General features: G+C 41.8%; 1 pseudogene; it reads left to right on the forward strand.

Annotated features, from left to right (window-relative positions):
- The first annotated feature begins 1719 nt into the window (after positions 1-1719).
- Positions 1720-26023, forward strand: part of LOC102905757 (DNA-directed RNA polymerase I subunit RPA49 pseudogene) — a 53204-nt pseudogene continuing 28900 nt past the window's right edge.

Consider the following 26023-nt stretch of genomic DNA (forward strand, 5'->3'; position numbering starts at 1 on the left):
CACTTTTTAAGTGGGTGAAAGCTTTCAATCCTGGATGAATCAGGTACACGCGTCTTCTTTTGTTCTCCTCGTTCTTCTAAGGAGGTAGAGCAGGGAGACAGTGATCAAGGGCAGGATTTTAATGAAGAAAAGAATCATCTTAGTTCTTTGAACTCCTTAATCTTAAACTCCAAAGTAAGACATCAGCTGTCTTCTTTGAAGATCCTCAACGAATTCTCTACTGTGCAGTGTGTGTGTGTGTGTGTGTTAATAAAGTGTTTGAGTATGATCACATGTTATTTAGGAGCAGAATACATTCAGATAAAGCATCATTAGAGGATTTCAACATTATGCACACACAAAGTGGGTTTATACATGGTTATCACATCCCTAGGTAATAATACAATATAATATAAAAGATAATACAATAGACATTGACACCACATATATGGGCTGTCATTCACTGAAATGTCGCAATGCAGTACGTAACATCCTCTGTGGTCTGCTATTCACCAAATGTCACAGTGCAGTGTATGGGTGTAATGTCCTCCATGATGTGAAATGCTGCAGATGTGCGAAGGCAGGAGAGACTTGTTTGATTGGTTCTTATGGCAAAACTTCTATTTGATGGAGCAGGAAAAAAATAGTTCAAAATAATTTAGCAAAAAAAAAAAAAAAAAAAAAGGAGCAAATGTCCCACACGAGCTGGGAACTCTAAGAATCCCTGATGGTGAGTGGAGGAAGAGCACAGTGAAGAGTTGAGTTTTATAAAGCATGACATGGGGGAAATAGATGTTGAAAAATAATTTTCCTAAACATTAGAGATGATTTAGGAGAAGAGGAAGTTTGTGGACAGGAGGGAGTCTCAGCCTCTGTGAAGCATAAATGATTATCAGGAGTACCTTCAGAAATTCAAAGTACACACACATCAAAGGCTTTCTCCCACAGTACAGATGACAAGGAGTCCAGGTGGGATCTAGGACTGATCATTGATTGTAATCTTCCTAAATTAAACACGATGTAAGAACACATGTTGGGATCAGAGACAGAACCACAGTGGCAATGTGTGATACAAAAGAATATGCCTTGTAGAAACCACGCTGCTCTCTTGAAAGAGAAATGCTTGATACCACAGGTGCCCTGAGAGTACTCCTGGTAAAGCATGTTACTTGGAAATTAAAAATGCTTCAGGAATTATGATTCTTCCAAATGGCATAGTTTTCAATGTTATTAGTCTCTCCTAACCCAGCCATCATTGAGGCAAAGCAATTGTGCTTTTTTTTTTAAATAAGTCATACATTTTAGAGCTTTGCAATATTTTAATTTTTCTAGTAAACAAATTTAACACAGAGAGACAGGAACAACAGAGGACTCAAGTTGAATAGGTCTCAATGTACAGTATGAGTAAACTATCCTCAACTATGAAGACAGATGAAATATGGTGGTTCTTACAAGTTCCTGAATGCTGTCTTCAGACCAAGTCATTAAATCTAGAGTTAGCTCTCTGTGTGCCCTTTGTATTTCTCTGGTTAGGAAAGGGTAAGGAAGTTTCCAGAAGAAGTGCTTGGAGCAGAAATGAAAGTGGTGAGGATGACAGAGGAAAGAGAGGAGCTTGGGAAGTTGTGGTAAGAGATCTGCAGATCAGCTGTTGACTGCAGGAGCATTTGACAGGGGAAGCAGGAAACAGCCTAACACAATGGTCTTAACATCACCAATCTGCCTCCATCAGGAAGTGCAACCATGGAAAGTCACCTGGCCTTCAAATCTCATTTTAACACAAGTGGAACAGACAACACCCACCTTTGCTGCGACCTGGAGAAGTCTCTGGGAGTTGACAAAGGTGCGGCTGAGGTTGAACTGTGTCCCTGAAGCTCATGTGTTGAAATCTGAACACCCAGTATCCCAAAATGTGACTGCTATGGTTTGTTCATTAAATATCCCCCAGAACTCATGTGCTGAAGGCTTGGTTTGCAGGTGATGGTGCTTGGAAAGTGGTAGGAATGTCAGAAAGGGAGACCTGGCTAGAGGAAGCGTCTTTGCCTTGAAATATGCTTTTTGTGCCTGTCCCCACCAAGGCCTCCTGTTTGCCACAGTGTGAGCATGTTCTTCTCTTTCCGCTTGGTGTTCTGGCTTGCCACAGGCCCAGAAACAATGTGACCAAGTGACTGTGGACTGGACCTCTGAAACCATGAGCCCAGACTCATCTTTCCTTCTCTGAATTGGTTTTCTCAGATATTCTGCCACAGGGGCAGAAAGCTCATACAATAACCAATTTGGATATAAGGTATTTTTAGGGGTAAGTGAAAATACAGTCACTGGGCAGGCATCTACTGGAATATAACTGATGTCCTTGTAAGAACAGGAAACATGGACACAGGCATAAACAGAGGGAAGACAGTGCAGATATAAAGAGAAGATGACCACTCATGAGCCAAGGTCTGTTGTAATTTATTGCTTCACTCTCAGCAAAGCAAATCTTGTCTTTTGCATCTTTATGTTGTGTATCAACAGATGAGTCATCCAACATAACACGTATTAGCTACACATGTTTAAATAAGTGCATGTTAATCTGGATTGAATAGAATTATCAATCGTGTCACTAGTCATATTTCGTATACTAAATTTCCCCACATGCTACTCTGATGCACAACACATATGAGACATTTCCTTCATCACGGAAACTTCTAGGGATGCCTGACACTGAACCCAAACCCAGTCTTGCCATATATCTCACAGAAGAAGAAACAGAGTGCAGGATACATTGAATATTGGGAAAAATTTAAAGATAGAGGTTAAAGAGTTCTCCTGACTGGGAAGATGGATCAGTTGGTAACGTGCCTGCTGCGGAAGCATGAAGACCTGAGTTCAAGTCCCTAGCACTCATATTTTTAAAAAGCCAACCACAGAGGCATGTATCTCTGATCCCAGTGCTGGGTTGAGGTCAGGGAAAGGAGGACCTCACCAGCCAGCCATCCTAGCTAAACAGCAAGCTCTGAGTAGAGTGAGAGACTCTGGCTCAATAAAACAAGTTACAGCGCAATCCAGGAAGATGCCTAATGTCCACCTCTGGCCTCCACATGCAAGTATACAAACAAGAGAACACTCTGTCACACACATAGGCATAAACACATAAACCTGACATAGATACACAATGTACACATACATACATACATACATACGTACATACATGCATACATTAAAGTCAAATAAAAATAATACAGAGATGGGCTGGAAGGATTATGTTTTAGCATAGGTTGGGCCAAAATGAGAAATTGCAAGAAGGTATTACTGTGTGAGTGCTTGTGTGTGTAGTGGGGACAATATCCCTTTATGAAGTTTCACCCTGAGCTGGGGTTTTAAGCCTCCATATCTGTCAGTTCTTATTCCTGAGTCTCCACCTTTGATGCTCTAATTAAATTCTTAATGTGATTCATTACATCGGATGAGTCAGTTCTTGCAAATTTATTGCAGAAATTTCAACAGCATCCCTCAAGAATACAACTAAATCCTCACTTCTACCGGCAGGGAAATAGCCCAGTCTCCATTTTAAATGAACACTAGAAAACTGGATTTGAAAAGGGTCAGGCGGTCCTCAAACAGTGCTTCCCTGGGATAACGAATGTGTGCTCACGCTCTTAAGTGAATTATAAGTCAGGGAGGCAGAAATATTAAGCAAATTAGGAGAAAATTAAAAGAGTGGATCATGGGGGAAAGGGAGAGTTCCGGCTGGGAGTTGTGCTGCTGGCTTAATTATCTAGAAGAACTCATAGCACCCAAGTGAGTTTCCTGAGTCCTGGGGAGAAGACCTTCTCGTAGAGTTCCTAGAAGATGGTTTAAGTCCAACCAAAGCTCACATGTGAAGAAGGCCTGCAACTTATTAAATATCCACATAAACTACACAGGTCACAGGGAAAACCATGCAAAAACAATCACAAGCTGGCATGAAGACATCAAGACAGCTTCTCCTGACTTATTAATAGATAGAGGATTGCCTTATTTCATTTTTTTTTCAGGGTGTGTGTGTGTGTGTGTGTGTGTGTGTGTGTGTGTGTGTGTGTGTGTGTGTAGACCAGAGATCAACATTTCAGTATCTTCATTAATGTCTCTCCACCATATTTTTCGAGACAGGGTTCTTACTGGAGAGCACTGCTTAAGATGGTGTAGCTGGCCACTGAGTTCTAGAGACCTTGTCTCTGCTTCCCCAATCCTGGGATTAGTTAGAGACACTTGCCAAGCCCAGCTTTTACATGGGTGCCAAGGATTGAACTCAGGTCCTCATGCTTGTGAGGTAAGTAAATTTTACCAACAGAGTCATTTTTCTAGCTCCAAATTCTTTTTTTGTTGTTTTTGTTTTTGTTTTTTAAGACAGGGTTTCTCTGTGTAGCTTTGCGCCTTTCCTGGAGCTCGCTCTGTAGACCAGGCTGGCCTCCAACTCACAAAGATCCACCTGCCTCTGCCTCCCGAGTGCTGGGATTAAAGCTGTGTGTTACCACCGCCCGGCCAAATTCTTTTTAAAGAAGAATTTTGCATTGTTCAAATCAATGCAAGAGCTGAACAAAACTTAAGATAAAGTGGGAGTGTTGTAGAAGAAGTGTAGAAGAGGAGGACTGGTCCCAATTCAGACTGGACATTGTCTTAGATTTACTGGGATGAGTTTCCAATATGTTCAGGCTCTAGCCCTCTTAACTCTTCTTCTTATTTGATAACAAACACTGAATAGTATAGGCCATTGGTTCACCATAGTAGTGTGCCAATAAATGCTGAGCAAGCAGTTCTTGGAGACATAGGGAAGATGAGCCCTGTCTTGAAACATTTGCCCATGACCATGTTATACTCTCATGTGGCTCATTGCAAGAGACTAACTTGACATCAATGAATCCATTGTTTAGAAGCATATTCTGAAAGCAGTTCTCCAGCTCTGACTGAGTTTCCTGCAATTCAATTCAGTGTTGACATGACCCAAACTTAGATCTCACATACTGGGGCAAAGTCATTCTGAAAACTGTTGACACATCAAATAACAGTCACAATTATGAGGTATCCCAAGCCACCTTTACTGTGCTCAGTTGACTACAGATTTGGAGTTTTCTGTACTTCTCCATGTTTGATAATTGTTGGAACAATTCACAGATCTGAAGGACACTATACTTATGAATGTTATTTTCTCCTAAGGGATCTATATTAACAGCCAGATGGATATACTAAATGGATCCCAAGCTCACAGGAGCGCCTATTCATGCAGAATCAAGATACACCATTTGGCATATATAGCAATTATTTACCAACTAGGTAGTTCCCCTGTGTTTAGGAGTCAAGTTTTGATGATGTGAGAGGGGTAGCTATTGAGGTCAGGCATTGCCCTGTTCTATGTTATTCTCTCTCGGGTAGAACAGTGTTTTGTTTTGTTTTCAGGCTGTGCCTTGCCCCAAGAGACTCTATTGTAGAGCTATCATTTGGCTCCATTTTGAGTGCAAATATAGAGACAGAGTAATGGTAAGCATATAAACAACACCATCTGCCTGACTCCACCCAGGAGACACAGACTCATAATTAACTTATCCCTAAAATTAAAAAGATACCAACCTTTAAATTTATAAAGGTAAATTGGGACTATAGAAGCACATGGAGTCATTAAAATCAGATCAGGGAAATCAGGTCCAAGAACTTGTCAGGCATACCAGACTAAGGGAAGCATTAAGCACCCTCACCTGGACCCTATAAAGAGGAGGACTTCTAAGAGTGTGGTGGCAGCATCCCTCAGAGACATGTCATCTTTTCACTTGATGTATGCACCAAGGGAACTGTTGGCTGTACCTGAGGCTTCAGCTCTGCTCCCCACCTGCTATTGGTATAGCCTACTCAAATTGAAATCCACCTCTCCACTTACCCTGGTTAGCTGTAACTGTCAGATTGACACAATCTGGAATCATGTGCAAATAAAGCCTCACTTGAGCAATTCTCTAGATCAAGTTAGTCTGTGGGCATGTCTATGAGAAATTGTCTTGATGTTAGTTGATGTAGGAATACCCAGTTCATTGGGGGTGTCACCATTTCCTTGGCAGAGAGCCCTGAACTATGTAAGCTATGTGTATGTGCATATGTGTTTGATATGTGTCCTATGTTATTGTCAGCTGCCCTGGTTTGGATGTAAAATGTTTCCAATAGCTGAGGCTTCACCAATCCCCTTTCAGTCCCTCTCTGCAGACTAACCCTGCCACAAGGTCCCAACCCTTAGTTTCTCTCTAACATTTCCTCAATTTTGCAGTTTGTATGCCTTCCAAACCAGTACTGCCTGGATGATACTTGCTTAACCAAATTCATTTATATACCTCCCTCCAAAACTAACAGGGAAAGGATTGCTTCTTCAATTTGATAGTTGCTATAAAGCAAGCTTAAGGATACAGAGCCTAGTAGAAAAGCTGACATATGAACCTGAGCTAGCTGACTCCAAATTTCCACTCTTGCTCACTGTGCTTTTGACTGTGCTTTCCCCCTCCCTTCCTCCCTCCCTCCCTCCCTCAACTCCTCTCTCTCTCTCTCTCTCTCTCTCTCTCTCTCTCTCTCTCTCTCTCTCTCGTGTGTGTGTGTGTGTGTGTGTGTGTGTGTGTGTGTGTGTGTGTGTGTGTACATACGTGCGCTGTGTGCTGTATACATGTGTGAGTAACCATGGAGGACAAAAGAAGGGTTCTGACCGCCTTGAGCTGGGGTTGCAGGCCACTGGGAGACATCCAGTGTGGTTGCTGGGAGCTGACATCTTGTCCTCTGCAAGAGGAGCAGTCGCTCTACTGAACCCTCTCTCCAGTCCCTGTAAGACATAATTTAACATGGTCCATGATCAATAAGCCAGTAGACCATGTTTGTCTTGGATAGTTCCCTCTCCTTCCCTTCTCTCCCCCTCTTCTTTTTTTTCTTCTCCTTCTACTTTCTCTCCCCTTTTCCTTCCTTCCCTCCCTTCCACTGAGGAAGAAAGACTTTCCCTCTGCCCTTTGGGTCTGTGGATAGTCTAGGAATTATGTTAACAAAAGACAGACCAACATGGGAAAAAGACACAATTCTCAATGAGAGTATTTTTATGTACACAGAATGCTTCGTATGTAAGAAATAGAGACAAAAAGAAGTAAATAGGACTGAGAACTGATACAATACTTTAGAAAGTTCAGTTGTAGAGACATGGAAGACAGAGGGAAGAGGACTTTGGGCTTGGAGTAGACAATGGTGGGGACAAAACTAAGCAAAATGTAGGAGGAATTGGAGGGAAATGGGGTTGTTTTCACTGCGTTGTTTGATATACATTTGTCTCAGCATCAAGTCTCTAGCTAACACATTAAAACTTTTTCTTTCTTGGAAACTAAAGAATGATGGAGACTGCTGTATTGGACTGGCAGGAAGTTAGACACTTGAGGATGTATCCCTGCTTTCCATTCATGGAGTATTTTGCCCAGAATTCTGGGTCTGCCCATAGCTCTCCATGATGTCTACTCCATCCCTCTGGCTACAACAGTGTATTGGTGGCTGTGTCACAGTCTTCTAGACGGAGGTGTCTACTGCTCTTAAAACATTGTTGCTCCATATGTTTTCTTTCACACGATATTAACCTGGACTTGGCAACCACCCAAATTATTCTGCCAGTTTTTCTTGATTATGCTTGACAACTGCTTGTGGACAGAATGGATTTCTCTTTTGTGAAGGCAGCACAGAGCAGCAGGCAGCTTTTTAAGAGAGCAGGTAGTTCACAAATAACAGGCTCAGTGGGACAGTCCATCTGTGACACTACAGTGAGGCTTTGCCACCAATACAAGAGAGCCTTTACCAAGATGCTGTGACATGCTTCCTCCTTGGAATATGCTGAGGTGAGGGTTTCAGCCAGTCACAAACCAATACTCTACCAAGGAAAAGAATAAACAGAAACACATATCAAGTTTCGTTCAGCTCTACTGGGCCACAACTCCCAGATTACAAAACATATAATGTGGGGTCTTCTTACAGTAGAACTGCCTTCAATTTTTAAATGTTAAAAAAAAAAACTTCAATACAAGACACAATAAATTCATTTGCTTAAAATTTCTGTCAATCAATGACAAGGCCAATTTTAAAGAAAGTCAGCAAATTTCTTAGACTCAGTGTCCTAGATTGTGGACATAGCCTATGTCTCAATCTGAGGGAGCTTTATCCTAATATGGGCTCAGTAAATACCTAGTTGTGAAATCATTGTACACTTCAAACACTGATTATCTTACAAGAGAAGTTAAAAATAAAAATGAGAAAACACAGCAGAAAAAAAAATCTAGCTCCCATGGTTGTCATGGAGATAAACTGTTACTGTGAAGTCTTTCTTGGGGGAACAAGAGCGATGTCTAACCCCCGAGAGTTGTATCCAGGAGGGTTTTCACTTGCACATATTTGAGCTCTGTTTCTAAAAAAACAAGATGCCGAGGAGAAGGAAGGAGGTAGATATTTACACGTACTTTCAGGGCTGGAAGAGCTGAGTAGTGAGTACACATCCCCTCACATAAACCTCAGAGCATTATTTCAAATCTGGGAAGGAAGCAAGTTTCCATTTCTTGTGATATGTAGACACGTGTGTGTGTGTGTGTGTGTGTGTGTGTGTGTGTGTGTGTGTGTGTGTGTGTGTGTGTAGGGTGGTGGGTAGCCATAGTCACACTTGGAGAGGGACTGTGTTATCAGAGAAGCCTGGGGGAGCTGAGCACTCAGCTGGACTTCTGTTCTGGAAATTGGGATATATCTGGAAGGTGAATTTAGGCAAATTCCAGAAATTAGAGCCAAATGTGAAACTATCCTGGAAATGGAGACATGGATTTGAGGCAGCATGAATCATATAGATGAAGTCAGATAACAAACTACGGGTAAGCAATATGCGTCTCAGAAGATCTGAGAGAGGATGGAGAGTAGGTGGGGTTGATCGGTTGGTTCTCTGATGGGCTAAGGTAGGGACTGGACTTCCCCCTACAGTGCTGAATGAACATCAGCCTCTTGGGTCAGGGAACACAAACACAGCAGGGACACTGGAAAATACCCAGGTGGCATTTCACAGCACTAGAGGGAGGGATTCAGAGGAAGGTGTTTCCTGTGGGTGCCCACAGGCAGAAGAGAGCTGAAAGTACAGTCCACTGCTGCTGTCTTCCTGCTTTGGTAGAAACAACAGCGGACTTGGTACATTGCAGTCATCTGACTTCAAGGTACCCTATTAGTAAGCTCTATTCATTATCCGATATAAACTTACAGATGTTGGAAAGAAGCTGTTGGAAAGAATCACCATTTATATGCTCAGCCTTGTCACATGAATATTATTGGAAATTAATCAGTGGCCTAAACATCATTATTAGCTTTATAGATAGACAATTACAATGATATCTGAGCTAATACATGGTGCGCATACTATTCATTTCCACGTTTCATGATAAACTAAGGCTGGGAGAGATACAGTTTTAAATTAGAAAGTAACAAGGCATAAAAATGAGAGTGGGGCATGGGAAATATTATCTGTGATAATGAATGACAGGAAGAAGGTTCATGGAGGTCAGAAGTGGCATAAAGGAGGACACAGAAAGCAGGATGACAGAATCAGTTTCAACAAACACTTGGAAGAAACTGAACCTAAATGTGAACAGGAATGTCAACCTAATCAGAGTGTATCTTCAAATGAATATTTCCTCCACTTCTCTTGGAAAAGCAAATAAAACATCTTGTTAACTCAGTTGTCCATAACATTTGGAAATTAGATTACCTTCAGGCTTCAAAATGCCTTTGAGAAGTTTCAGACACCCACAGTTAGGCAGAAGCCAGTGGTGAGCAATGAAAATGAGAAGCTCAGAGAAGAGTAAATAGCATTCTCACAAAAAAATGCCAAGGAGACACAGAAAAAATACTGTTATTGAGGTCAGGCTGTGCAAGATGGCATCTCTCTTTGGATACATGGATGTTTTGCTCTAGAAGAAGGGATTCTGGTGTCAGAAGACATGATGGAGCCAGACTGGCTCTGAGAAGTCTCAAGAGCCAAATAATTGGAAATATAGCCTCACAGAGAGGAGTAAGAATTCATAGAAGGCGGTCGTCATCTGTGGAGATGGGGATGGAGCGGTCTTTGTTGTGAATGCTAGAATGCTAACCTGCTTCTTCAGCATAGATTGCCCTGCTCCTAGCTGCATCATGAAAGCCAATTTCTCAATGCTAAGTAATTTTTAAAAGATCTGTGGAGTACAGATGTGGAAATGATCTGAGAAAAAAAAGCTTTCCAACTGATACAGATTATTACCATGGCAACAGTGTCACTAGGCAAAAGATATTGTGACCAAACAGTTTGCACTATTTTAGAGGTCTTAATGAAGCAATTGCTTACAAGAAGGAATACCATAAAACAGAAATGTGAGAACTCGGGAAAAAACCCAGTGAGACAGCTGTAGGTTCTATAATGTGTTCTTTGGAGAACAGAGAGAAGAGAGATCAAAACTGTTATAGAAATGGAAAGAAAATGCAGTAATCACAAGAATCAGTAGCATGAAAAAAAAGAGTTCCAGGATAGAAATGAAATAAAAATGAGTAAAATAAGACAATAAATGGTTAAAATCATTGGAGGGAAAATGTTTGATATGAATGACAAACAAAATAGACTTCGTATAAATAAAATAGAAATCATCAAAGAAGAATTGATTAGAACAAATACGCCAAAGTCTAACTAAATTGAAATACATAAGTGTGCATGGTAAACAGTTAAACTACAAGTCAGGGACTAGTCAAACAAAGCAACCAAGGTCAAGCTACAGTCTAGTAAGAGCAAAGAACTTTAAAAAAAAAAAAAAAAGAAAAAGAATATTTAGGAAGCCAGACAAGCATATTGTAGTAAAGACGTGGATACAAACATTTTTGTAGCAATGTTCAATGCCAGAAGACTATATATGGTGATATTTTATTTGTGCCGAAATGTGATTTTATTTGTATGTTAATAAATAAAGTTTGCCTGGAGATCAGAGGTCATAGGGAGCCATAAGCAGAATCAGGCTGTGGTGGCACACGTCCTTAATCTGATCACATGGCAGGCAGAGTTTCTGTATGGTCAAGGACACAGCCAAGCATGGTGACATGAGCCTTTAATCCCAGTACCAACCATAGAGATCTGGAGGTCTGTATAGACAGGTGGTGAAGAGAAAGTCATGTGGTTGGGTTTAGAGCCAATGAGAAGGCAGAAAAGAAAGGCAATAAAAAGACATGTCAGACAGAAAGCTACTTCTGGTGGTAAGCTAAAGTTAGTCATGGCTATTGCTCTGATCTCTTTGGCTATTTCCTCTGTGTTTGGCTCTATGTTTCTTATTTACTAAGACTGTTTAGAATTTCGTCTACAACTATAAAGCAACATTTAGAAGTCACCTAAGAAGATAAAAGGTGAGTCACAGGTTTATGTCAACAGACCCTCCTGGTAGAGTGAAAAGGGGCAGTTTAACCACACAAGCACGGAGATCATATCTCTCATCAGCCTGTGCTGCGGTAACAACAAACCACATTCAATTGAGAAGAGGATGCACAGTAGCACAGGAAATATTAAGTGCAAAATAACATGAAGAAGGGGGAGGGCCAGGAAGGCAGGGTGGAGGAGAAAGAGGAAACACCTAGCCGGGGCTAACCACATACTACAAGAACACCAAGGGGAACCTGAGAAGGCCAGTAGGCTTGCTGATGGCTTCATATGCGTCAACTGGGAATCTAATCATTTAAAACTCGCATGCCAGGAAAAAGAAGCATTACCATAGTTGACAGGACCGTGTTACACAGCAGGAGAGCTAATAGTCTTAACTGAAATTGGGCTGTAGATAAAAGATGATGGTTACCACTGAGCGAAGCTCAAGGGTAGCTGGCATCAGCACACTTCACAGATTCTTCATTGTTCACAAATTAAATCTTCACGTCAAATCTATTGCACCGATTTCCCAATGGTGTGTACTGTACACCTTTTGCATTTCTGGGCCACATAAATACTTTCATCACTATATGAGCTGTGGAGATCTGGAATGGGTGATCTTTAGTGTCACTAATATGACTGTTGGGGACACCATTTCCACTGTCCATGTAAGACAGAATATTTTTTAATTTGTGTATGTGTTATGTATGTGTGTGTGTGTGTGCACATGAGTGTGTGTGTGTGTGCATGCAAGTGCATGTGTGTGATTGTGAAGACCTGAGGGCAACATCAGGTGTTTTCCTCAATGGTTTTCCATCTTATTATTTGAGATAGGAGCTCTCACTGAACACAGAGCTTACCTATTAGCTAAATTGGCTTGTCAGCCCTCCCCATGGATCTTCCTGTGTCTGCTCCAGAAGTCCTGAATTACAGACATTTGCCACCACAGCCAGCTTTAAGGTGGGTGCTAATGATGAAAATTCACGTTATCATACTTGCACATATGACTGAACAATTTCTCCAACCCCTTAAGACAACAAATTTAATCTGTAGGAAGATGCATTCTGACTGTTGCCAACCAGCTGTTTGCATAATGCTAAAATTAGACCAATTAATAACCTCACAATAACCTCTAAACATCCCAGTGACAGGATGAGATACACAGCTCTCCCTCCAATCAAAAGCTAGAAATCATGAAGCTTAGCATAGAAGACATTGAGAGTGGGGAGCTAGGCCTCCTCTGCCTGGTAGCCATGTTGTGAATGCAAAGGCCATGTTCCTGGAGGAAATGAAAAGCAATAAAATACTACAGCGAACACAGTGCATGATGTGGGGAGCAAAACAGCATGATTTCTGATATGGAGAATGTTCTAGTGGTCTGGATAGAAGAACAAATGATAAAATACTATTCAGTCAAAGCCTAACTCAGACCATTGCTCTCTTTTTGTCATTTCCACGGGGCTTGGGAGGGCAGATCAAGCTGTAGAAGGTTGAAGCTGGCAGAGGGTGTCTCATAAGGTTCAGGGGAAGCGGCTTGTCCTAGGATCAAAGTGCAGCAGAGGCTGAGGCAGAGGCTGCAGTGGTTAGTCTGAGGATCCAGAAAGGACATGATGAAGATGAATGCACAACGCGGCCCATTTCCACTGTAGCTCAAGCAGCCTTCTGCTGGAAGAAGCTGCTGTCTAGACTTGCATAGCTGGAGAGGAGTCCATGTCAGGCTTCAAAGCTCCAAAGGATAGGCTGTCTCTTTCTTTAAGCTATTTGCAACTATTGACTTTAAGTTGAAGGCAATTACCACTCCCAGAAACTTACACTCTTTAAACATCAGAACTCAATCAACCATGCCTTCTCCCTATAAATGGAGCAACAAAGCCTGGATGACAGCACATCTGTTTCTCAATGGCTCACTGAATGTTTTATTGCTGCTTAGAGAAGAAAATGTCTTTTAAAATGTTGCCACTCATTGGGCTGGCAAGATCGATTATAGCCCAAGTCCAGTTCTGAACCCATGTAAAAGTGGATGGAGAGAACTGACTTCACAAAGTTGTACCCTGACCCACCACATACACACCATGGCATGCATGTGCCCCCCCATATCATACATGCACACACATATACAAACTATGACAAATGAATAAATGACTTCTACTCAGAATGTACCTGATCACCCAAGAGTCTTAGTGAAGAAATACACAGTAAAATCAATGTCCCCATGCTTATTAATATAATACAGTATCTATTCTGTAGCTTGTGAATCAAAGTGTAATTTCAATCTTCAAGGCTTAGGATTTAAGAAATACATTGTAGGCTGTGGTTGTGACTTAGTCCATAGATTGTTTAGCATCCACTAAGCTGAATATATCTGTATCATTCACAATTATAAATGATATTGAATTACCTACTAATATCAAAAGGTGTCAATTTTGATCAAAACTAAATAAAACTTTATGCTCAATCAAAGTGAATCAAACCAACTTGTTTTCAAAGATATGAATACTCCAACAGAAGTAGAGGCAAACTAAAATGGAATAGAAACAAGGGGATCTGAGGGTGTGGCTCGGGGGTTAAGCACTTACTCAGCATGCTTAAGGCCCTGGGTTAATCTCTAAGACTGAAAAACAAAACAGAAACACAGACAAGGAAGAATTCTGTTCAGAGAATAAGCATAATTTAGAAAATACTGCACAGTGCTGGTTTGTGAACATCATCAAGAAAACCTATCATCCCTGCTCTGAACGATGCTGCATGGTCACAAAACAGAAACTACAGGAGACAAAAGAAAGCAACCGGAGGTAAATCTATAGGAGGAAATCTTGATTAACCTCATGCAGCCAGTAAATAGCAAATCCAAAAATAACACTTAAAACAACTTGATTAATATATAAACATATTGTATATGTTTTATGTAACACCCACACATAGAAAGAGAAAAGAGTAGGACCATATAGGTCACTATAGAGTGCTTATAATATGTACGTGGTTCTGGGTTTAAACCTCAATGCCACACACACACAAAAAGGCAAAATAAAAGACAGACAGGAAAGTTTAAAAAGGTATTAGTAGAAAACAACAAATGTGAAACTTCTAGAAACCCCGTGAAATCTTAGCTCCTTTTGTCACTGTTTTGACAAAATATCGGATGTGTGCTGGTGCCCAGCTCGCTCTCCTTTTCTTCAGTCCAGGACTTTTGCCTGTGGGATGATGCTCATTGCACTCCGGGAGGGTCTTCTCTTCTCAGTAAAGCGTCTTTGGTAACTCCTTGACAAACACACACAGAGTTGTGTCTTCTAGGTGATTCTAAATCCAGGCCAGTTGACAATCGAAGAGTAACCATCAGCCATGTGTTAGCTACTTTTAAATCACTCCTAAGCATATATTAAAGTAATAAAATATAAATTTAGTAATCAAAATTGATGCTTTCAGAAGATTTTATGGAAGTGAGACCCCCATGAAGAGAGATGAAATGCATAGGAATAAATGTCAAATATGTAAGACTCAGTCATAAAAACTTTGATATATACCAGAGAGGATAAAAATGACATGTACTCTTGGACAGAGCAATAACACTCCTGGCCGTTAATGCCATAGATGACCTGAGACATGTTGAAAAGGTGTATCTGGAGATTGTTTACAGCATTGTTTAGAATTGTAGATAGGAACAAGTTAAACATTTATTAGTGGGAAACTGGTGAATGCAATAAAATGGGGGGGGGTGTAGGGCACAAATGTAGTTCAGTGGGTAGAGTGCTTGCCTAGCACACATGAAGCCCTGGGTTCAATCCCCTGCACAAGACATATAAGGTATGGTGGCACACTTCTGTAATCTCAGTACTTGAGAAGTAGAGACAGGCAGACCAAGGAGCTTAAAGTCCTTTGGCTGTGTATCACATCTGAGGCTAGCCTGGCATGCATGCCTTGGAAACTAACATACATGTATATCTATGTACATAATATATGTATGTTATTCATGGAACATATATGCTATGTACTATTTTATATTATATACACATATATACAGATATATTTTGATTTGTCAAATAGCAGGTTATCATGCATCTATAAAACCGAATAATAGGACTTTCCATATATCTGTCTAGAATGATCTCCAAGCTATAGTGCTTCTTTAAAATACAAAAGTTTCCTATTTAAAATGGAGAAAAAACCCTCCCCGCCCCCAAATAAAACCGCTGGGTGGTGGTGGTGGTGGCGGCGGCGGCGGCGGCGGCGGCGGCGGCGGCGGCGCACGCCTTTAATCCCAGCACTCGGGAGGCAGAGGTAGGCAGATCTCTGTGAGTTCGAGACCAACCTGATCTACAAAGCAAGTTCCAGGAAAGGTGCAAAGCTACACAGAGAAACCCTGTCTCGAAACACCCCCCCCCGCCCCAAAAAAAGGAGAAAATAAGGACAAATGCTTCCTCCTATTTCTGCCTTGGAAGGACACACCAAGAACCTGCAGGTGGATAGCAGGCACTTGAAAAAATCCCTGAATTTTATTTCTTTTAATAAAATCAAAACATTTGAAGCCATGTCTGTGAATTTCCTATTCAAAAATACATATAAGATGTTTAGAAGAAATATCCACACAAAGTACTTAGAAAACAGTGCCCATGGCTCTTGTCACCGTATTCTCTCTCCCCCGTGGTTTGGTCCTGTCCAAAAAGGTAGCAGAGTAAAGGGACCAAGAAGACTAATAATCAGTACTCAAGACCCTATGTGTGGTGTGTGTGTGTGTGTGTGTGTGTGTGTGTGTGAGAGAGAGAGAGAGAGAGAGAGAGAGAGAGAGAGAGAGAGAGAGAGAGAGAGAGAGATTGATTCTGAAATCTGGCTGTGAAGACTTTATCCTATTTTTCTGGATTGTCCAAGCCAGTAGAATACTTAAACTATTATCTTGGGCAGTTTCAGGTTATTTCCACAGAATAGACTCAGGTTTCTAAAATGCTCTATGAGTCCCTGCAGTCTATAGAGCTACTTAGGAAGAAGGAAATGTTAAATGTGAAAAGACAAATGCCTTAGCATCTGTATCAACTATTTTTTGTGTGTGTTTGGTATGTGTGCATGAGTGTCCCTATGAGTGTGCATGAGTGTCCCTGTGAGTGTGCATGAGTGTGTGCATGAGTGGAAGCCAGAGGTTGGCATCCAGTGTCTTTCTCAGTCACTCTGCATCTCAATTTTTTGAGACGTCGTCTCTCCCTCAACCTGGAGCTCACCTACTGTCTAGACTGCCTGACCGGTGAGCCCTGAGGCTCTATCTGCCCATTCCCCAGCTCTGGGCTTGCAGACCTGTGCCACAGCACTAAGCTTTTAAAGTGAGTTTTGAGGTTCCAAGCTCAGGTCCTCATGCTTACAGATAGGCGCATTATCAGCTGAGACTCCTTCCCAGCCCCAGGGTCAGCTGTTTTTATTGTAAAAGAGCATATTCAGCATCTGCATGTGGGGTGGCCTATGCAACATCACACTCCTACCAGGCGAAGTCATCAGTAATTGGGCAAACATGTCCATTTTCAATCTCTCCACACTAATTGCCTTTAAGTAAAGTTCAGGGAACGATACATCTACTTGGATATCTGCATCTCACTGATTACAGCCAGAGTGGAATGCGTCGCTCTGTCTTCCTGCTTGCCGCTGAAACGATAAGAGGCGACATACGCAAAATCATAAAGATTACAATTTGCTTTTGAATACATTTGAACCAGAAGGTAAAAGGATAGGAATCGTTCCGTGAGTGTTAGTTTTATTTAAAATGATATATTTTAATGGGCGCCGGGCAGCATCACTTTTTTCCTTTGGAGAGGAAAAGCGCGCAGCTTGTGTGAACGCTAACACCCCATCTCGCCTGGGCTGCACCCCAAATCTGAAGCGCTCGAGGAAGCGAGTGTAAAAGGTTGCGCTACCTCTGCGGCTGTTTCAGAAGGTTGCTGCCACCTATCGGCGTGTGTGAGCATCGGCACCCGTGTCTAGTCTAGAGGAAGCGAAAACCCAAATACCAGAGGAATTAGATACCAAGAATGGTGAGTTTACGCAAGGGAAGCCGACAATCAGAAGGCATGGCGAGGGCGATCAGTCCTCTAAGCCCGAGGCACGGCTTTTCCCCCTGCCTCAAAGGTGAAATAAGATAATCTTTCACGGACCCGTGGCGGGGGTGGGACCTCAAACAAAAGCAACCCCACCCACCAGTGGCTTACACACTGCTGTGCCTGTCAGTTTAGCCCCTGTTTACACTCGCTGTATGTAGTATTCCAACACGAAACACATAATGTTTAAATTAGTTCTGAAAAAGTGTTTGTTCCACTTGTTTGTAGTCGGTTATCTTTGAGTCTGTGGACCCTGCTCTATGGAGGGTACTTGGCTAAGGGGCCTTTTGAAGAAATACAACTATAAGAGCCTTTTCTGAAACATTCCCAACAAGACATTATTAAGCCTGTGTGTGATGGCTCGTTTTATATAAGGTTCAACGAAGCGGCCCAGGTGTGTGGTGAAGCGTTGCACTGGGCTGTTTCCAGATGAGTCTAACGTTTAAATCAATAGACCAGGGACATAGATAGTTTCCTTTACTGCGGGTTTTCTTAATGGAAGGCAGACTCCTCTGCCAGCAGCCCTCAAACTAGAACATAGGTTTTCCTTGCCTTTGATTTAAAGCGAAACATCAGCTCTTCCTTGATCTCAAGCCTCAAGCTGGGGGTTGACTGAAGCTAAACCGGGGTCTCCAGAAGGCCAGCTCTCCCGCTGGTTCTGAGTATTGTCAGCCTCCATTATCATGTGAGTCAGTTCCTTATAATAACCACGCCCTCTCTTTTTCTCTCAGTACTGGCTTCTCCGAGAACCTGACTAATATGCTGGGGTAAAGCATTTTCCAAGATGATGCGTTCAGAGTTGCTTCCCCAAAGGGTCTCAGGCCAAGCAGTTAGCACACAGCAGAACTGAGAGCCAGACCCCAATTCTGGCTTTTCCTGTTCACAGGAAATATTTGCTGAACACAGCTGACACTTGGAGCTTCCTTACCAATGCTTAAACATTTTGCAGTAACTTCAATGATAAAATCGACACCCAACTTCTCAGTCCCACACAGTGTAGTAGCCTTGTCTTCCACAGCATCACATTCTCCTGGTTATCCTCCTACATCGTGACCACTTCAGAGGTCTGTGTTTTATTTGTGTCTGTGAAATTAAAAGTCCGCATCCTGTCTCTTAAATGCCCCCTGTGTGTTGGCTTCCATGATTATTTTTTCTAATGCTAAACTGACCCTAATGCTCCAGATTTGTATAACTGGGGTGTCCCCAGATAGTGAGTGAGTGACTGAAACTGAACACTGTTACAACAACAGCACAGCTCCTGAATTTCTCCCTACATCTCCAGTCTCGTCGTCCCTATGGGATGCTGGTACCCTCAGCCCCTCGGCACCATAAGCTATAATTATATTTGTTTTCATTCCTTCCTTTCCCCAAGCTTCAAACAATAGACTTCTCTGTAAGCCGGGACCAACTTAGCTTCACGGGCACCTCTGTTTCTTCCTGAGCAACTGCCAGCCTGTCCCTAATGGTCACTGGGCTGGCATTCTTCTGTTTGGTACTGAAGATTAAACCCAGGGCTTTGTACATGCTAAATGCATGCACATAAAGGCAAGTACTTCACAGACTGGGCTCCTCCCCAGCTCTACTATCTGTTTTTGCCTTGGTTGTTTCCTTCATAACCCTTTTTTCTGACTGAAATAGTTTGTTTCTGCTTATTTTTGGCCTCATCCCACCCTCTATTCAAACATAAGCTCATCTTGTTCTCAACTATTTAATAAAAATTAATGGATGCTGGATCCAGATATATCACATAAACAGCAGATGAATCCGTTTTTCGAAAATATCTGGAAACTTTTAAATAATGCTTTTTCCAATGTCCCCAGCAGCAGGCAACAAAAGAAGCAATGACTTGCATGGTGTCTCTGGTAGACATTCTTCAACATGTCCACACATATAAACACACACACACACACACACACACACACACACACACACACGCTCTGCCTTTCTGAGGTATCTCTGTTTTCAAGGAGCAGCCTGTCCCACTCCCCGACATTGCTACTCATCTAGCTTCATGTATGTTCCATGATAAATGGGAGAAATCTGCCTTTAAATACTACAAATTAGCCCTTCCCATTAAATCAGGGCAAAAATCACACAATGAAGTCTATGAAATAACATTTCACTCCAAGGGACAATAAATATCAAATCTAATCATATGACTAGTGTGATTTGTTGGTGACCCAAGATATGTTTATTTATTTTATTTTATTTTACAATATAATTTAATTCTACATATCAGCCACAGATTCCCTTGTTCTCCCCCCGCGCCCCCCCTCCCCGCCTTCCCCCCAGCCCACCCTCCATTCACATCTCCTTCAGGGCAAAGACTCCTCCTAGGATTGAGATCAACCCTGTAGACTCAGTCCAGGCAGGTCCAGTCTCCTCCTCCCAGGCTGAGCCAAGCGTCCCTGCATAAGCCCCAGATTTCAAACAGCCAACTCATGCACTGAGCACAGGACCCGGTCCCACTGCCTCTGTGTTTATTTTTAATGCACTTGAAAATACAAGTTCCTCTAGCTGAAATCAGCACCCACTAGAAGCTTCTATTTACTTCATATTAGTTCCTCTGAAAACTTGAACACAGGGACTATGACACAAAGCTCAAATGGCCCATTTCCATGAGTCCAAGGGTTCTAAGGTCACATCTGAACCCCCAGTTGGCTGGATGATATAGGATGGTAGACAAGGCTTATAAAGTTCCAGCACCTTTTACGTCTCTCTGTGTGAAATGCCCCTAGTACTTTTGTCCTGACTTTCATCCAAGCAATTTGAAAGGACCACATGAGATAATGCAAAGTTAAAGAATCTTTTCAACCACACAGGCTTAGGAAGGCTTGGATGGGAAGTTTAGTGCCTCACACATTGTGGGTGCTGAAAGTGTTCCATAATAGGCATTTATGCAGCTCTACGCTGTGGGATTTCTCAGAATATATTTACCTCCTGTACATGAAATATGTATAAATTTGAGACAAGAAGGAAGTCCTTGCTGCCTCATTTTAATATCTGAAGCAGTTACAGTAACAAAGCTTTGCATATGGGAGCTGGGAAGACCTGCAGGATGATTTCACCCCATGCCTCATTTTCAAGATCAATATGCTGTGTCTCCATGCGCTTCTAAGAACAGCCTCAGGCTTGAGGTTTCTGTATCCAGGTCCAGTGACTTCTCAATCATCACATAATGTCATATTTAAGAATGATCCATTATAGGTAAAAATAACAGCAGCACACAATTGGCATTTCATCTCTTTAGTTTGCAAAATACATCCTTGGTGGTATTTCACTGCATCTCAGCTCTTCCTACATCCATTAGCAATCAAGACAACCCCTACAGAAATTCCAACAGGTCAACCCAATTTAGATAACTTCTCAGTATGATTCCCTTCCCAAGTAATTCTAGGTTGTGTCAAGCTGACAGTTAAACTAACCAACAACAGGTGCTCCGTTAGTCACTCTCCACCCTATGTTCTTGAGTCAGAGTTTCTCACTTAACCTAGAGCTCACTGATTACATTGGGATTCTTGGCCAGCAAGCCCCAGGGTTTGCTTCTGTAGTACTAGGATTATAGTTGTGTATCACCATGCCAGGCTTTGGAATATGGGTTCTGGAGGATTGAATTGAGCATTTTGGTAATGGAGCCATCACCCCAGTCCAAGAATAGGGTGTTCATTCCATTGCATTTTTGGTATATACTCAATTTTGCCAGTTAAGTCCTGTTATGATGTGTTCATATGATGTAATGACTAATCTTGACAGTGAACTTGAACAAGACGTGGACATAACTAGGAGACACATCCCTGTGTGTCTGTGAGGACATTTCCAGAAAGGACTAACTAGGGGGGAAAGATCCTCCCCATTCAGAGAAGGGAGCACTTTCCCAACAGGTGACCCAGTTATCGAGAAGTCTGAGCAAGAAGTGTCTACTGCTTGCCTGCTTCTGCTTCTTCTGGGTCAGTGTGTCTGTCCCTCCTCCTTTACTGGCTGCTGCTGTGGCTGTTGTCATTCTCTGCAGTCACCAAACCCAGCATCCTCTGCCTCCCTACATGGACTAAATACCAGTCACTCAATAGGAAATCTTCTACACTTTCAGCACCAGACTGAGACTGCTGAGCGGCTGAGGCATCCAGGTCTGTGAGCTGAGGGACTACAAGGTTCTCAGTCCGTGCAGCATCAAAGCCTCATTGAATAACTCAGCTACAGTGGTACACACCGATCTAATAAACTCCTCTGACTGTGCAAATATGTACTTTTTTATTCTACTGTTTTTGTTCCCCTGGAAAGCCTTGCCTAATACAGATGGTATCTGTTCTGCAGGTAGGAGTTAGGAATTCATGCTTTTTCATTAGGTCTGAAGGCCTTCGCTGTACCTCCTTCACAGAGCCTTACAGCCTCAGCTACGTTCTCCTCATCCTGCAAACAAGACACCACTTAGTCCTGCCTTACAGTTTCACACAAAGCTCAGTCAATGGCTGAAGCCTTGTGTACCACATATTCATTTCTCCTAGCTTAGGCTATCAGGCTGTACTTAACCATGCATTGCTTCTGAGGAAACAGATCCTAACTCTCAAAATATTGGACAAAAGGCACAGAAGGTAGTTAGCACAGACCAAAGGACCAAGTTTAAAGACCCTTTATGAGCAGTGAGCATAAAAAAATCAAACCCACTTGTAAGTTTAGGTTACCTGGGAACAGAAAAGTCACAGACAGTGATAGTAATGATGTCTATGACTTATTGAGTAATTGTCATGTCAAATCCTATGTGTGATGAGTTTTTATGTACTACTTCACTTAGTTCATATGGCTCCAATCAAGATCTGTCTCTATCTATCCATCATTTATCTAATCCATCTCTATCTATCATTTATATATGGTATGTGTACCATTTATATATGTATGTATCTATATTGATTCCATCACTACTATACACATATATACATGTGTATATGTGTGTATATAGGTATGTATATATAAATACATATATATAATCTATTTGTAACTATCTGTACATCTATCTATCACCCATTTATCCATCTGCTTATCTATATCCACTGTTTATCAATGTGTCCTTGAATGCTATCTGTCTATCTACGTCTCTATCTCTATCTCCATAAGTCAATATTGCCCGCTGAGGATGCAGCTTAGTTGTAGAAGCACTTTCCTAGCAAATGCAAAGCTTAAGGTTCGATCCCCAGCATGGCAAAACAAAATGAACAAACAAAATTACTGCTGTCCTCCAGCAAGGGAAGAAACTAGGGGTTAGAGTCATTTCAACTTGTTCAAAGCCATGCGGCTGAGCTGAAGATCTAGTGCCAGGCGGTGTGGTCTCACGGCTATTTGCCATGATTGAACTACATTTTCTATCATCCCTGGCTCTTTAGAGTTGCCTGTTATCCCTGATTTACTTTCCCCACAGCCGTTCTTGGTCTTCCAAGCAAGTGTGTTCTCTGTCTCCCAATTTGAAAACACTGTTTTGAATTCCCAAAGAACACTAGTTTCGCATTGACCGTGGCATTGTCTCTACTTACACATTGGTCTTATCCCCATTGGGCTACACAGCCCTTGCCTGAATCTGCGTGGTGGTGTGTCCACTGCAGGTGTTCAATTAGTGTCTGTGGAAACTCCAAGAATTAGAGGGGCTTTGAAGTTTAAAGCAAGAGAAAGTGCATCTTCTCAGACTCAACAAATCTCCACGGGATGCCTGTTATGAGCCAGCAGGGACAGTGTTAGCTCAGCCATGAGCAGAATGCAGTCTTTAATTACAGGGAAGGCAAGTATATCCTCAATAAGCTATAATGAAGAGAGCTATCAGAGCCGTCAGAAGGAAGGATCAGAGAACTGCAGCTCATAACTGATCAAGTGCTCCTGAGGATGATATTGCATATTGAAGAGACTCTCCAGGACAGATAACATGTAGTCTAGCCTTGAAACTGGAGCATTTGTTCTATAGATTAGGTTATGATAGAGTAGGAGAATTAAACAAAAATGATGAAAGGGTAAGATAAAAAATGCAAGCTATGTTTGAAATTTTCTGGAAAACCTCTCTCTCTCTCTCTCTCTCTCTCTCTCTCTGTGTGTGTGTGTGTGTGTGTGTGTGTGTGTGTGTGTGTGTGTGTGTGTAGTATGTGTAAATGTTGAGAGAAGAATGACACATGAGAAACACGTCTGCAGTGAAAGGGACCAAATGTGAAAGATACCATTAAATACTAGAGAGTTTGAATTCTATTTGATAAGCAAAAAGGACTTGTAAACATCTAATGGACATGATTGGGTCCGTGTGTTCAAAGGGTAATTGTGAGTTTATTATGGGACATTTAATATTTTTATCCACTGAGATCCATTTATCAATTATTCTTACCTATATCCTTATATATCAACATCTATACTTATCATCTGTCTTTCATCTATTTATCATCTACTGTCTATCTATACTTTTTCTATTAGTCTGTCTGCCTGCCTCCCTGTCTGTCTGTCTATCATTTATTCCAGTGGTTTTCAAGTGGGGATAGTATTGTTCTCAGGGACATTTGATAATCTCTAGAGACATTATCCTGAGTTGTCATAACTATGGTAGAGGGAGGAATGACTTCCTTGTATCTAGTAGGTAGGAGCCAAAGATCCTGTTAAGTTTCCTACCACACACAGAACAGCCCTCAGCAATCAAAAAACCATCCAACACCAATAGTGTGAGGAGAGAAAGCCCTCCTCTATTCCTATGTGGAAACCTGCCTTTGTGCTAACCTCAAGTAGAACTAAAGAACCTCCTCAGCTTAACACCATGGACCTTCCTTCACCCTAGATCTCATTTTCTTTGAAAAATCCTCAAAGCTGAAAAAGCTCAAAGTCAGGATGAATGTGGTTTGCTTTTGGTTTGACTCTGCCTAGTGGAGGCAGAGAACGGCTTGGTATTTGTCTCTTTTGACACCAATGTTCTTCCTGAGGGCACTAAATCTAGAGAGCTGGGTTTTTTTGTAAGTGGAAAAGTTTCTAGATGTGAGGGGAAAAAGTGAAACAAAAAACCAGGCATCCTTCCAAGAATCCTTACTATTCCCCTGCCTCATCCTTTCTAATCCTATGTCTGCAGGGAAGGAAACTGAGGCAAAGGTTATAAGTTGCCTGGAAAATGATTTCTCAGATGACACTCACACAGTAAATGACAGACCGGATTTCAAGCAAATTGGAAAGCTGAGTCTAAATACCAGCCACCATTCTGTGTTTGTCGTGCGGACTCTACTCTTTTATTACCATTTTCCCCATGGTGTTGATGTACCGAGTCTAATTTTATTTTCCTTAAGACAGCCTGGGTGGCTAAGGAGAAGTATATGCTTCGCCAAGCAGGTCTGCTTGTGAGTAAAATGAAAATGGTTTTACAGCAACCAGAGGCAAAGGAGATTATAAACAGATGAAAGTATCTGGCTCCAATACACTGATTTAGGGCTAATCCTGTGTTGTTTTGAGGAAGAACACTATAGGGTGATTCATGTCTGGCATTGGCTGTGTTGCCTCTAACTGAGGCAACTGGAAGCTTCTCACTTTCTAAAATGAATGCTCAAGAGCTCTGAATCACCATTTAGTTTACATTCTCAAAATTACAGGGGACGGGCTGGAGAGATGGCTCAACCAGAGTTCTTGCTTTTCTCTCAGAGGACCGTTCTCAGCACCCATATTGGGTGGCTCATAAACTCCTATAACTCCAACTGCAAAGAATCCAATGCCCCCTTCTGGCCTCTGTGGGCACTTAAATACATTGGCATATACTCATATGGACACACACATACACACAAATAAAAAGCAAAATAAATCTTCAAAATTAGAGGTGAGCACATCTTGTCCAGACAGCTCGCTTTCAAATTGAGCTTTGTCTAGTCACCTGTAGCTAACACACGGGAGGATGAATCTTTAGGGGCTCATCAAAACACTAAGGAGTTTTGATCCATTTCTGAGAATCCCTTCTCTTTGTAAGGGATTGCTTTAGTTCTTGTCCAGCTCTCTGTAGATGTTGGCATTAAGAGCTTGTCTTGATCCCTGCTATGTTTAGCATGATTTGTGTCGGTTCGGGTCAGCTTTTACTATAGGTCCAAACTCAAAGTGAATTCTTCTAGTTTGAAGTAGTACTGCATTCAGGAGTGGGACTCCCCCCAAACCTGGTCTTTCTGTAAAGGAAGAAGTAAACTAGACATGGAAGCTGTATGTGGTGGTTCATGCCTACAATGCCAGCACTCGGGGGAATTAGGCTGAAGAATTGCTACTTTGGGGTGAGCCTGAGCTACATAATGTCAAAAAGAGAGAGAAAAGAATTACAACAACAAGAACAGGGGAAAAAGCTAAAACCAATTCCCTAGACATGAGCAATGTCAGTGTAAGGAGGGAACATCTTCTCTCCTTAGCCATTTTGAGAGCCAAAGCCAAAGACCCAAATACAAACAAGAAATTACTGAGGGGAAACCATGCAGATTGATTTAAGAAGCATTTCATTTGACACAAGAAATGAAGGCCTAGAGAAACAGAAAAAGCCATCTGTGTCTTTATGTTAGTCCCAGGAAAACTTATTTCTTCAGTCATGAAGAAA

This window comes from Peromyscus maniculatus, chromosome 5, assembly GCF_049852395.1.
Source record: "Peromyscus maniculatus bairdii isolate BWxNUB_F1_BW_parent chromosome 5, HU_Pman_BW_mat_3.1, whole genome shotgun sequence".
Taxonomy (NCBI): Eukaryota; Metazoa; Chordata; class Mammalia; order Rodentia; family Cricetidae; genus Peromyscus; species Peromyscus maniculatus.